The 9,963-nt window shown below is 37.0% G+C and overlaps 1 pseudogene; it reads right to left on the bottom strand.

Annotated features, from left to right (window-relative positions):
- Positions 1-2,541: 2,541 nt before the first annotated feature.
- On the bottom strand, positions 2,542-3,073 carry LOC696921 (small ribosomal subunit protein eS10 pseudogene; annotated as a pseudogene).
- Positions 3,074-9,963: the final 6,890 nt, after the last annotated feature.

The raw sequence follows: 9,963 nt of genomic DNA, 5'->3' as shown, positions 1-9,963 counted from the left end.
GTGAGCCTTCTAATCATTCCAGAGCTAAAATATAGGCCTTCAAGAATGTTTCAGATGTACACACAAGTCCATGTAGTCAGTCAAAAGAACGAGGCAGCATCTGTGTTCAGTCTACTTGGTTGAAATTTACTGAAATTATGAAAATATTAGGAAAACCTATCAATGATAAAGAATCATGCTCAGCATAATAAGGATGCATTAATAAAAGCATTGGGGGATGGAGTGGAGAAGTGAGTTGAAGATTAAAGCCAAGCCAAAATATGAACGGGATGTTGCTGCAAGATTAAGATGGTCTTTGGTATTATAAGGAAAGAAAATTAGGGCACATTAATTTATGGAAAGACAGTGAAAACAAAATTGTCCCTTATGTCATCTAAGTTTGGATTTGCTATTTTTATTACCTTTTAAAGATTTATAATAAGAAAAATGCAATGGAGAAATTAAGAATCATTAGGATATAATGATGAGTTTCAAAGACAGCCCTAATGAAAAGCAGGAATATTTAAAAACATAAATCCCCAAATCATATTTCTGTTTAAAATCTATAGTAATGCTCTGAGTCTTTAAAATCCACTGAGCTGAAATATGTGCTTATATTGGCTGTTGAATTATGATTTAAATGTATGCTATATTAAGGAGGTAAAATATTTCTTGCCTTACATGAAACAAATTTAATTGTGGAAAATTGAGGAAAGACAGAAGATTGAAGACACAAAATAGTAATCATTAAAATCTACTGTACTATTTTTAAAAAAGGAATATGTATATACTTTCTTATATCTAACTTGGATAAAACACATGTGAGCAAAATACACCAAAATGTTAACAGAGTTATCTCTGCAATGTGATTGCAGGCATTTTTTTTCTTTTTTCTTTATACTTCTCCTGATTTTTCAGTTTCCATAATGAGCTAGTACTACTTTTATAATTAGAAAAAGGCCATGTTATGTTAAAATAGACTTGTGTCTATGTTCTAGAAGAAGTGAATTATATAATAATAAATTAGACACCAATTAAAAACACAGATCATTAGCAGCATACAGCCAGAGTTTACAAAGAACAACTTAAACCATACAAACTTCATAACTTCTTTTGGCTTGAACTCTAAGATTCAGCAGATGTTATTTTGGAATTTTAGTAAAGGACATAGTATGGTCTCCCGAGGTTTTACTGACAGATGAATTTAAATCTGTTTGGATCAGAGAAACTGCACTTGGTTGAAAAACAAGGCTGTAGGTACTTAAACAAAAGGAAATAATGACCTGTTCAAGAGAAGAGGCTAATGAAAGAGCCATAATATCAATCAGCAACCAGCCATAGGGGACAGAGGCATAGCCTAGGCGGCACATGGAGTATTTAAGATGGTAAAAGGCTCTGGTAGGGAGAGAAAATGGCAATACGGCAGGGAGAGATAATGATTATAAAGCACCTGCTTCGTGCAAAGTATTGTGCTAGTCTTTGGTGTATTGCTCTCTTGTACTGTGTGAACAATATCTCTACAAGTTAGGAATTCTTTCCAATTAACAGACGAGGAAATTAAGAGTAAAAAAGACGTTAAATGTAACAAATAGTAAATACTGACAGATACAGCAACTTCTCTATTTACTTAAATGTGATCTGAAAAATAAAACCTATCAATAATGAGTTCCTAGTAAGCATTAAAAAAACAGAGAAATTAGTGTGCTAAGCATTGACAGAAGTGTACTATGTAACATGAAAGGAAAAACTCAAGGGTTTTTGCTTTTCATTTTTAAAATTTTTTAAATTTCGACTTCACATATTACATTTAATAACATGGCGGATACAAGAACAGTTAGTTAGCCCCTTTCTCTACAAATATAGTGAAATTATGGCCAGAATATTGTATCTCGTTATGAGAGATTTATTCCAGCAAAGACAATAAGGTCCATAAAAATACTAAGGTAGTGCCTGTGGAGAGCCTGACTAAATGTTGACTAGGATAAGTCATAACATAGCTGACATGCATAAGCACTTGGAGGAAATGATGGGACCTGATCTAAACAGGATAAGTAGAATAAAAGTAAGGAAAGGAAGAAGCATAGGTCAAATATCAGTAAAAACCTTTCCAACAGTGGAAACTATCAAAACCAGAAGATTTGTTCCCAAAGGAGATTCATGATTTTGGAAGATTTAATACTTGACTGAGTAAACATGAAAGAATAACTAATCGAGAACAGTTCTCAATTTTATGCTTCTATAGATTCATTTGTAAATAAACTGTTGAGCAATGATGCCCCATTTATTCATCAGCATTAGGGAACAAACTGTTCTGTAGAAGTCAGTTCCCCAGATATTGCAGGACTTGCAACAGCCACAGATTTTAAAAAATTTTTCAACTTCTTTAATGGGAAATTATTTAAATTACATTACTCAGATCCTTGGCTTCTTCAACATTCCAATTCAGAATTACGATATGAGATAGCAAAACTATGTGTGCAAAGGCTCCTGGAACATGGGCTCTGGACAAGCGGTGTCCCAGTCTTAGTTCAAGTAGAAAGTAGCTATGACCTTGAAGGTCATTTATCCTTCTGGTCCATAAATATATAAATATATATATATAAACTGGAATTCGGTTGCTGACCCAGCCCCAGCCTTGGCTTTCTTGTCAGCACCAGGTGGCACAGCACTCCGTCTGTAGGTACCTCTGTCAGCTTCCCCTCTTGTGAGTCTCGCAGGTCGCTCACCCTCCAGACCTTTAGGCCGAGGCCTGCCAGTCTCTGGACGGCTACGTCGTAGGATGGCAGCCACAATCTCTGGGGGCAGATGAAGGTAATCATGGAGATACTGGATACCCTCATTGGTAAGGTACCAGTAGAAATGTCTCCAGGCAAACTGTTCCTTCACGTAGCCCTGGGACTTGAGAGACTACATGGCCTTCATGACATGGAGGTTGGGCACATTCTTGTCTGCCAGCTCCGGGTGCTTAGGCATGTGGACATCCTTCTTGGCCACCATGACTCCCTCCTTAAAAAGGAGTTCGTAAATGGCAATCTGGTTCTTCTTAGGCATCAACATCTCGGCGGCTACAGGGTCCGGGGCCGGGGCTGGAAAGCCATATTTTTTAAAAATATACAACTGTAAATAAAAGTATGGGGAAAATGATCTCATTCACACGTGCACATGTTTTTCTTTGATGGGTAATAAGAAGTTGAATAAGTGGGTAAAAGGGATTTTAGCATTCTAAAGTTATATTTATGATAACCAGAACTTATTCATTCTGTGTGTAATTAAGCATAAATACACTTTTATCAACCATTGCTCCATTGATTCCACTTTTAAGAACTTTATTGCTGTATAATCAATGTGTGATAAACTGTACAATTTAACAAGTTTGAGCATTTGTATATGCTAATAAAGCCGTCACCACAGTCAAGATGGTGAAGATATCCATCATTCCCAGTAGTGATCTCTTGCTCCAGTACATTTCCTTCTTCCCACCCATCTTCCCTCCATCAGCAACTGCTGACTGGATTTCTGTCACTATATATTAGTTCACATTTTCTAGAATTTTAAATAAATGAAACAAAACTGTATATACTCTTTTTTTAGTCTGGATTTTTTTGTTTTGCATAATTATTTTGAAATTCATCTATGTTGTATTTATCAATAGTTCATTTCTTTTTATTAATAAATAGTAATTTATTGCATGGATCTGCCAGTTTGTTTACCCATTAACTCCATTTGTCTGTTGATGGGCATTAGGGTTGTGCCAGTTTTTGACTATTACAAATAAGGTTATTGTGAACATTTGTGTGTAAGTCTTTGTATGAACTTTTGCTTTCATTTCTCTTGGGTAAATATCTGGAATAGAATACCTGGCTCCTGTGATAGGTATATATTTAATTTTTTAGCAAACTGACTATTTTCCAATATAATTGTGCCATTTTGCATTCTCAGCAGCAGTGTATGAGAATTCCAGTTCCTCCACATCCTTATCAGCACTTAACATGGTCAGTCTTCTTAATTTAGCCATTCTGATGAAAGTGCAGTAGTCACAGCACTTTGGGAGACCGAGGCGGGCGGATCACAAGGTCAGGAGATCAAGACCATCTTGGCTAACATGGTGAAAACCCGTCTCTACTAAAAATACAAGAAATTGTGTTGGTACTCCAACTTTTTAAATATGTTTCCATTTTATTTTGGCTGTTCTATGTCCTTTACATTTCTATCTTAACTTTAGAATAAGGTTGTCAGTTAAAAAATAAAAACAAAAATAAAAATAAACCCTGCTGGAATTTTGATTGGGATTGCATTGAATATATAGGTCAACTTGACAAGAATTGACATGTTAACAATATCAAGTCTTCTCTCCTATGAACACAGTATAAATCTATATTTATATAGTTTCTCTTTAATTTCCCTTAGTAATGTCTTCTAGTTTTCAGTGTACATGTCTTGCATATATTTTGTCAGATTTATTTCTAAATAGTTCATATCTTTGATGGTATTGTAAGTGGAATTATATTAATTATTCCAATTTTCAATATTTCCTTACTATGCAGTTGATATTTGTATCTTGAGTTTGTATATTGTAACGTAGTGAATTCTAGTAGATGTTTTTATAGATATTATTAGGATTTCTACAGACAAACCTATGTCATCTACAAGTAGATAATTTTCTACTTCCTTTTCAATCTGGACATCTTTTGTTTCTTTTTATTGGCTTATTGAATTGACTAGAATCTTCCCTACAATTTTGACTAGATGTGGACATCTTTGCTTTATTCCTGATCTTGGGAGGGGAAAGCATTAAGTATCACATCGTAGGTTTTTCATAAAGGTCCTTTATTAAGTTGAGAATGCTACCTTCTATCTCTAGTTTGATGAGAGCAAATTTATTTTTAAATAACAAATGGATGTTGGATTTTATCTATTTTTGTGTGTCTGTTTAAAGGATCATATGGTTTTCTTTTTTAGTTTGTTAACATTATGGATTACATGGACTGATTTTGAATGTTAAAACTACTTTGCATTTCTGGGATAAACCACAGTTGGTCTGGAATTATTATCTTTTTTCTATACTGTTTGATTCTATATGCTAAAATGTTAACAACTTTTTGTCTTTGTGTTCATGAGGAATAAATTTGTAGATTTTTTGTGATGTCTTTGTTCTACAAGGTAATGTTGGACGTATAGAACTAAATATTTAGCAGAATTCAGTAATAAAGTAATCTGGGCCTGAGGGTTTTTTGTGTGTGAAAAGGCTTTTAACTACAAAGTCAATTTCTTTAATAGATATAGAGGCAGTTAGAAAGTTTATTTCTTCTTATGTAAGCTTTGATATTTTTTGTTCCTCAAGGGATTTGACCACTTCATATAAGTTGTCAAATTTATTAGCATAAAGTTATCCATAATATGCCTTCATAATCTTTTAATATCATAGAATCTGTAGTATTGACAACTCTTTCATTCTGAATATTGGTAATTTGTGCCCTGTCTCCCTTTTTTATCCTGATCGAATAGGTCTGCATAGAGGTTTATTATCTATATTAATCTTCTTAAGAAAAGCAGGTTTCAATGATTTTCTCTAATCTGCTTTTTATTTCATTGGCTTACCCTCTGATCTTCATTATCTTATTTCTTCTGCTTACTTTGAGGTTAATTTTTTCTTGCTTTTTCTAGTTTTTGTGGACAGAAACTAAGGTTGTCACTTTGAGATCTTTCTTGTAATACAGTCATATTTTAATGTTTCTTTTCACACCTAAAATTTTTTATTGGGTGCCAGACATTGTGAATTTTATCTTTTTGGGTGCCGGATATTTTTAAATTCCTGTAAATATTTTTAAGCTTTGTTATGGAAGGTAGTCAAGTGACTTGGAAACGGTTTGATTCCCTCAGATTTTGCTTTTAAGATTTCTTACGTGGGGCAACAGCAGGATTTATTCTGGATATAATTATTTTGCACCGGAGACAAGAATTTTCTGAGTCCTGTACTCAATGCCACATAGAGGTTTTCCATTCTACAGGTGGGAATGGGCAATGGTCCTAAATGAGCTCCAGACACTGTTCCCCCTAATCCTTTTGGGTGGTTCTTTTTACTTGGCCTTGGTCAGTTTCCTTGCATGCACCTGCTGATGAGCACTCTGCTGAATACTCAAGGGCAGCCCTCTGAGGCTCTTGCCAGTTTTCTCTGCCCTCCATTACTCTGCACTGTGAACTGTAGCCCTCTGTCTCTCCAAATTCTCATATCAATTTTCCCAACTCAGGGAGTTTGCAGGGTTCTGCTTATATTCCCTCTTTTTGCATCACAGGCTGGAAACTCCCTCAAGCCTGAAAGCCAGGGCAAACATGAGGCTTACCTTACTTGTTTCCTGTCCCAAATGAATCATTCACCTTCCTTGCTTTATGTCCAATATCTTGAAAAGTGTTAATACATTTTGTCTGATTTTTTAATTGTTTCAGCAAGAAAGGTAAATCTGACCCCTGTTACTCTATGTTGGCTAGAAGAGGAAGATATAAATATACTTTAAAAAAATAACATAAACTGACCTAAAAATTAGTTCATACTAAGAACCAGCAATCTTTGAATCATAGGTTTTACTCTATTTACCTGCATTTTGTGCCTCTCTGTCTCTGGTAAGACTTTAGATTCCTCATTATTAAGCCCAGGTGTGGCCTTTGAACATGCACCAGTGGAATCTGAGTGGAACTATCATGTCTCTTCTGAGCAGAAATTTTAAGAGTCAGGCTGAAGTTTGCCATGTTCTTTTTTGCCTCTGTCACAATGACTGCCCATGTTTCAGATGCAGGCTGCTCCTGCAGTGTATTAGTCAGGGTTCCCTAAAGGGACAGAACTAATAGGATAGATATATACATGTACAGTGGGGTTTATTAAGTATTAACTACATGATTGCAAGTTCTCATAACAGGCTGTCTGAAAGCTTGAGGAACAAGGACAGCCAGTCCAAGCCTCAAAACTGAAGAACTTGGAATCCAATATTTGAAGACAGGAAGCATCCAGCACAAGAGAAAGATGTAGGCTGGGAGGCTAGACCAGTCTCGACTTTTCATGTTTTTCTCTCTGCTTTATATTCCCGGGAAGCTGATTAGATGGTGCCCACCAGATTAAGGGTGGGTCAGCCTTCTCCAGCCCACTAACTGCAATGTTAATCTCCTCTGGCAACACCCTCACAAACACACCCAGGATTAATACTTTGTATCCTTCAATTCAATCAAGTTGACATTCAGTATTAACCATCACATTCAGCTTGACTCCCCATGTAAAGCAGAACTCAGATGACCTAGGGTGGACTCAAGCCTTTTTGTTTCAAGCTACATAGCCTAGCCTGTCTAATACATACTATAAGGGAGGCACTAGTTTTAGTTTCCAGATCATTAAATGGTTAATTCTATCTAATTCTAACTCTTATACCATGTTACCTTAAGGGAGAGCCAAGGTTTCTTAAGAATTTTCATTGAGTGCCTATTGCATGCTGGAATTGTGATAGGCTTTGACAACCTAAAGATAAGAACAAAAAAAGATACATTATGTTCCCTCAAAAATCCACAATCTAAAGGTACCCAGTCTAGTGAACAGACATTTACAATTAATGGAGTATGTTTTAATTGGGGTGAACAAGACATGCTGTGGGAGATCTTTGGGAATCTTCACCCAATCTGTGATAATTAGTGCAGGCTTTCCAGGGGCGGAACTGCTGGGATGAGTCTAAGGGAAACTGAGGAGTCAGCCTTCTAGAGAAAGAAGACAAAAGAAGCAGTGCTGGCAGAGGAAGCACCTTGTGGAGCGGCTGAGTGGCACATGTAGGCTTGGCACACCTGAGAAGTTCACTTTGTTCTAGACACCAAATAAGAAATGAGGCAGATAGAGGAACACTTCTCCCTTTGAGTCATCTCACAAATCTAGTTCACTTTTACAAGTAGTTATTGACTGTAGCACCTATTAGGACAAAGGCAACTGAGAGGAGACATCTCTTTTCCTGAGTCTCAGAGTCCTGGCCTTCTGAAAACAATAGCCAAATAGGAACAGTAAAGAGCTATGCCTGCCAATCTATAAGCCTGCAAGGGTGTAGAATATAGGCAGAAACAAAGAAGGAGCCAACACTTTCTGGAGGGAAGGAGTAGTTTCAGAAAAGATTGTGTACAGGTGATATATTAATATGCTAGGGCTGCCATAACAAAGTACCATAGACTAGGTGGGTTAAACAACATAAATGTATTTTCTCACAGTTCTGGAAGCAGAAGTCCAAGATCAAGGTGTTGGTAGGTTTGGTTCCTTCTGAGACCTCTCTCCTCGGCTTGTAACTGGCTGCCTTCTTGCTGTGTCCTCACATGGTTGTTCCTCTGCATGCTCATGTGTGTGTCCTAAGCTCCTCTTCTAATAAAGCATACCAGTCATATCGGATTAGGGCACACCCATAGGATCTCATTTTGCTTTAATTAATTTTCTCTCTCTCTTTTTTATTTTTTTAATTTAATTTAATTTTATTTTATTTTTGAGGCTGAGTCACTTTCTGTAGCCCAGGCTGGAGTGCAGTGGTGCGATCTTGGCTCAACGCAGCATTCACCTCCCAGGTTCAAGTGATTCTCAAGCCTCAGCCTTCCAAGTAGCTGAGACTATAGGCATACAACACCATGTCCAGTATTTGTTTGTTTGTTTGTTTTTGTATTTTTAGTAGACAATGGGTTTCCCCATGTTGCCAAGGCTGGCCTTGAACTCCTGAGCTCAATCTGCCCACTTTTGCCTCCCAAAGGGCTAAGATTACAGGCATGAGCCACCGTGTCTGACCTAATAATCTCTTTAATGACACTATCCCCAAATATAGTTACATTCTCAGGTCCTAGGATTAGGGCTTCAACATATGAATTTTGGGACACAATTCAGCCCATTACAGGTGACATGATCAGAGCCTTGATAGGTGAATATGTATTTTTAGACAGACAAGTGATGAAAAGGAGCTTTAGAGAGAAGAAATAGTGTTAGCAAGGGCAATGGGGAAGGGAACTACGTCATTTTATACAGCTGCCCGTAGAGTGAATGGAGCCAGAAAAGATGAAAATGAGGCAGTAAGTAGGACCTTGCAAGTCTAAATAAGGCCTTTTGATTTTATTTTGTAGAATTTGTTCTTATCTTTGGCCTTACAATAGAATCCCTAGGGATTTAAGAAAACAACAACAACAAATATACTACTCCCAGTCTAACCAATTCAACCTGGATATGGAGTAATGGTATTTCAAAAATATCTCCCTAGGTATTCTAACATGTAACCAAGGTAGGCGCCGCAGCTGTAGAGACTAGAGATGGAGGAGACAGATGAGATTGGATTTGTGTTTAGGAAAAAGGGCTGGAAGGGTATGAGCCTTCGGGGTACAGAAATCAGTTTGCAGGCACTGTTGCAAAGGTTGGTGGGTTGGAACAACACAGTGATGAGAGTGGGAAAGGGACAACATGAGATGTTAATAATGTAGAAGAGAAAGAACTTGATTCCTAATTCAATGCAGGGCATAAGAAAATGGGGATGTTTGTGAAGATTCTTGCATTTCTGGCATGAGTTGTTGGGTGGAGGGCAATTCAGTTCATAACTATAACAACAGAAATGCAGGAAGAAGATACAATTTTAAGGGAATGACAATAGGCTCATCTTTGGATTTGTTGGGAGTTTCTTGTGATGAAGTACAGGATGCACTGGTACATACAAATCTGGGCTTAGGAGAGAAATCTGAACTAAAGGCAAACATTTTGGGATCATCAATATGTGACTAATAGTTGAAGCCATGGAGGTGATGAGATGGCCAAGGAGAAAAGAGAGCTGAGGACAGTCCCCTAGGAATACAAATGCTTGAAGAAGGCTGGGAGGACAATACCAGCAAGAACCAGAGAACAGTGATAAACAAACCGAGAGAGAGAGAAGTCAGTAAAGGTGAATGCCTCAGAAAAATGAAAAACATAAGGATTGACAAGAGCCCATTGGACCTGTTAATTGA

Source organism: Macaca mulatta, chromosome 4 (genome assembly GCF_049350105.2).
Source record: "Macaca mulatta isolate MMU2019108-1 chromosome 4, T2T-MMU8v2.0, whole genome shotgun sequence".
Taxonomy (NCBI): Eukaryota; Metazoa; Chordata; class Mammalia; order Primates; family Cercopithecidae; genus Macaca; species Macaca mulatta.
The sequence above is the reverse complement of the archived record's forward strand: the minus strand, read 5'-3'. Positions and strand labels throughout refer to the sequence as shown.